Below are 5,113 nucleotides of genomic sequence, written 5' to 3'. Positions count from 1 at the left end.
TGAGAGAGGACATCTTTGTCTTGTACCCGATCTAAGAGTAAAAGATTTCAGTTTTTCCCCATTTAGGATTATGTTAGCTGTTGGGTTTTCATAAAGGGATAGATACTCTTGTTTGCAGAAGAAGTGGATTTCAAGCCATGCCTGATCAAGAGAGACAAAAAAGGAACTGCATACTTATTAAAGGAACAAGTCAAGAGGAACACATAACAATCATAAATGTGCATGCACTGAATGCCAGTGCAACCAACTATATAAAATGAATATCAATAGCTATGAAAAATCAGATAAGCACTAATACAGTTGCAGTGAAGGTCACAAATAGATGAACTAGACAAAAAATCAGCGTAGAAATATCAGAACTGATCCAAACTTTTGCACAAATGGACTTACCAGATGTTTATGGAGTGTTATACCCTAGAACACCAGAATACACATTCTTCTCAGCTGCACATGGGATGTTCTCCAAAATAGACAACATACTAGCTCATAGAGCATGATTAAGTAGACATAAAGGTATTAACATTATCCCGTGCTTACTTTCAGACCGCAGTGCAGCGAAACTGGAAATCAATGGCAAAAGAAACCACAGCAACTTCATAAATACATGGAAATAACATGCTCCTGAGTGACCAATGGATCACAGAAATTAAAGAAGAAATTAGACAGTTTCCTCAATTGGACGATAATACCACTACAACATCCTGGAACTTGGGGAAAAAGTGGAAGCAGTCCTACTGGGGAAATTCATAGCCATGAATTCCCACATCAGAAAAAACAGAGTAAGGACAAATTAACAACTTAACGTTGAATCTCAAGATTCTACAAAAAGAAGAGCAAGTCAAGCCCAAAGCTCATATGAGGAAAGAAATTATAAGGATCAGAGCAGAAATGAATGCACTCAAGACTAAGGAAACAATACAAAGAATCAATGAAACAAAAAGTTGATCCTTTTTAAGAGTAAACAACATTGACAAACTCTTAGACAACCTTGCCAAGGAAAGGAAAGAAAAGAATCAACAACTGAGATCTTATTATTAAAAAGCTTTGGTACAGAGCAAGAAACCATTTACAGAATAAAGAAACAACCTACTGAGGGGGAAAACAATTTTGCCAGCTATTCCTCAGGCTATTACCTACAATATATAAGGAATTTTTTTAAAAAAGTCAGACTCCCCAAATTTAAAGTCCCAGTCTAAGAATGAGTATCTGAAATGGACAGAAGCCTCTCAGATGAAGAAGTAGAAATGACAACATATGTCCATCATCACTGGTCATTTGAGGGATGTAAATTACACAATACTGAGATTCCCGTTTACTCTAGAAAGAATGGCTAGTACCAAGAAATCAGCCAATAACAATTGCTGGCAGGGCTGTGGAGGAAAAGGACCGTCTTCACTGTTGGTGGGAGTGCGTATTGGTGCAAGTACTCTGCAAAATCAGTGTGAAAGTTCCTAAAAAGCTACAACTAGAGTTTCCATTTGACTTAGCTCTTCCCTTTTGTGGTATCTTCATGAAATAATTAAAAATATCAGCACACAGTTCTATCTGCACACCCATGTTTACAGTGGCATGGTTTGTATTAGCTAAATCTTGGCAACACCCCATTAACCAATGTTCACCAACCAATGAATGGATTATGAAGTTGTGTTTTATTTTATACAATGGAGTAATACTTTGTCATAAAGAAGTGTAACCTGAGATCATTCTCTCAATTTCTCTTAAACAAATTGCATACATGTTCACATATCACATGGCTTCTTTGGTGTGAGAAACTCAAAGTGTAATTAAGGACCAGAGTGCATAGTAGATACTGGGAAATAAGAAGAAAATGTTCAAATGGAAGCGGGACCGAAGGAGAGGGGAGAGGGAACGGAAAGAAGGGAAAAGCAAAAGAAAGATAATAGAAACAAATGGAAACAAAGATTTCGTAAATATGGAGAGGAAGAAGGGTTGAAGGTAGGGGAAGGCAACAGGAAAAAAGAACGAAATAAATTAAAAAATAAAAATTTCATACATATTGATTTTTTTCTGCCCAGTCTAGAAAGTATGGTCTTTTATATAAAAGCTTAATCTGTTTATTTTGTCTGTGTGGAGGTGGGGATTGAAGCTCAGGAGACAGAACCCAAACTCGCTCATGCTAAGTAAGTGCCCGGCGAAGAGCTTCGCCCCATTTCCACTGGTTACTCAGGTATTTCTGAAAGGGTGTCTGCGTATGCGTGTCTGTGTATTAGGTTTGTATTTCCTCAATTAAACACAGATTTTCATGGGGAAACATCAACTTTTTTAGTTTTATCTCCTTTGTCTGTGCTGTCCTGCTTTCGCTTTCACTGAATAGTTGAAGGTAGGTGAGGGTCTAACAGACACGGCATTTTTCTTTCTTTTGGTTAGGTAGGTTTCACCTCTCTGAACCCCTCCCATTTCCTCTTCTTTTCTTGCTTTTATTCCTTTTTCTATTTTTTAGGGAAGGGTCTACAGGGTGTTCACAGTCTCACTACTAGATCGGACTCGTAGTGATCTTCCTGTTTACAGTCTCCCAAGTGCTGGGATTGCAGGTGTGTGCCACCACACCCAGTCTTAGTTGCCATCTCAGGGTGCCTGGGGGGGATGGTGCGGAGGAGGGGGCTGCATGGCAGGCCTGAGGATCGAACCCTAGCCCTCTGTGCCTGCTTGCAGATGCTTTAATCCACTGAGCTATTTGGCCGGCCCTTCCCTTTTCTATATGAGGCAGGTCTAGGAGTGTGAAAGCCAGGTGGAAGTCAGGAGACCTTCTGGATCGGAGTCCTCGGATTCTTATTCTTGTTGCTGAGTGGCAGACGTTACCTCAGACAGAGCTTCGCTGGGTGGGATTTTCCAGGCTTCACTGCTAGATGGGGTCTGGGTGGTTTTCAGCATTCCATGACTCCCTCCCTGTGCATGGCGGATGGTCCTGCCCTAGGATAAGCATGAAGGTTGAGCCCATGGTGTGCAGAGGGAAGGACAGTGACTTATCACATGGACATGGTCATATGTCCTCCCAGCTGGAAAAGGAGGGTGCTGACCACTGTAGAGCACCCCCAGGTCTGACCCTGTAGCAGAGTAACAGGCAGAGGTGGAGAGAACGCTGCTGTGTTGTACTAAGAAAGAGGGGAACCCTCTGCTTCTCATGGGAGGTGTGATCAGTATGCTGAATCGTTCCTCAGGCTGCAGAGAACCCAAATGTGCTCTTCAGGGCCAAGCAGGAGCTGTGCCTGGTTCCAAAGGACAAGGCGAGCTGCCCAGTTAGGGGGAAGAAGCAGACTGGGAATGTGCTGACCGACTCCTTACGGCTCTCCCAGTTGGATCCAAAAGGAAACACAGCCTGTAGCTTTACAACCGACCTTGGCCTTAGACTTCAGATCAAACCGGTCTTTCACAATGTCACACACAAGTCTTTAAAGTGAATTTTCTTTGTCACGTCTGCAGTGCTCCAGGTGGTTGCTGGGGACACTGTTGTCCCACTGAGCACTTGAGCACGCTTTGCCTGGCTGCCACGGTCTGCTTCACTGTCCCATGCAGCTGTGGATGTGACTTAAGGTTAAAGCCCGAGCCGAGGGGAGCACACCGTGGAGACACGAGAGCCGCCCTCAGTGTCCTCAGATACTCCCACGGTGGGTGACGCACAGCCCGCAGTGTCCCAGCCAAGGAGAGTTCTTGGGGAGATGTGGGAAGGACTCTTTCTCACCTCTTTCCCCTAGGAAATAAATAATTAAAGCCCCGTTTTTTGTTTTCCATTTGCTCTAATGATTATCTTTAGAATTACAAAATTAGGACAATTATATTCATGGAATGTAAAGATTTATAAATATTAGAAATGTTAAAATTAAAAATATATATCTTAAGAGAAATCTGGACTTTCTGTTTTAAAACTTTTTATGCACACATTAATTCTGCATATTCATGAGGCTTGTTGTGATATTTCCATGCCGATCCACCAATTACACCCAGTGTGCCTTTCCCAACCTATAGATCGTTATGGACTCAAAAATCCTATTCTGAATCTTATTCCAGGAACTGAGTGTTTATGCATTCTTTTTTTTTTTTTCTGCAACACTCTTGAACCTCCACAGCTGAAGAGAAGGAAGTCACATAAAAGGAAGCTCAACAGGGCTAAGGGTATTAACATATTTAGATGCTGATATACATAGTACGTTCTCATATGGACGGATGGAAAGCCCAGAAGGGTGTGTAGCAAGTCGTTAACGCTGCTTGTATCTGTGAAACAAGAACAGAAGGGACGAGAGGAACATCCATTTTAAACTTGAGTGGTATGTTATCAGAATATTTTAAAAATCATGTTTACCTCTTCAAGGTAAGTAATCATTTAAAATAAAAACACTTATTTACCTTTATTTTTTCTTGTTTGTTGATTTCTGTTTTGAATGCAGTCTTGGCCTGTCTTAGTTTACAATTATCATTTCATGGTTTTATTTGATATGTGTTTTGGTTCATATTTTCTTTGCCTCTAGTACTCGGGATTGAACCCAGGGCCTTTATACTCAGCTGTATCCCCAGCAATATATTTTTAAATAACTTTGAGATGGAGTTTGCCTAAGTTTCCCAGCCTGGGCTGGAACTTCTAATTCTTCCTGCTTTTGCCCTCTGAGTGCTGGGATTCCAGGTGTGTGCCACCATGTGTGTCTCATGGTATTTATTTTTATTTTATCATCCAGTGGTCCCTTGCTTTAAATTCGACCAGTGGTCAGACTGGAATCACATTATTTGTATATTTAGCTGAGAGAGAGAAAGACTACACATGAGACAGACAGATAGACAGAAATAGCAATAATTTATACTTGTATTTGCATTTTCAAGGTCTTTTCTTCAAGTTCCAATAGGAAAAAAGCCATGAATTGAAACATATGGAACAACGAATGAAAATATTTTGTCTTCTGAACATAAGGAGCCCATGTCATAGTTATTTAGGAGGAGGCTAATGGGCTGGAGAGAGAGCTCAGTGGTCTAAAGTGTCTGCTTAGTTAAGCTTAGGCAAGCGCAGAGACGTGGTCACTACATGGTGTGCCAGCCCTGTCCCGAGAGTGGGCTGAGGGGGAGACACACACACACACACACACACACACACACACACACACACACA

Source organism: Octodon degus, unplaced genomic scaffold (genome assembly GCF_000260255.1).
Source record: "Octodon degus isolate 3935 unplaced genomic scaffold, OctDeg1.0 scaffold00002, whole genome shotgun sequence".
In the NCBI taxonomy this organism is placed as follows: Eukaryota; Metazoa; Chordata; class Mammalia; order Rodentia; family Octodontidae; genus Octodon; species Octodon degus.
The sequence above is the reverse complement of the archived record's forward strand: the minus strand, read 5'-3'. Positions refer to the sequence as shown.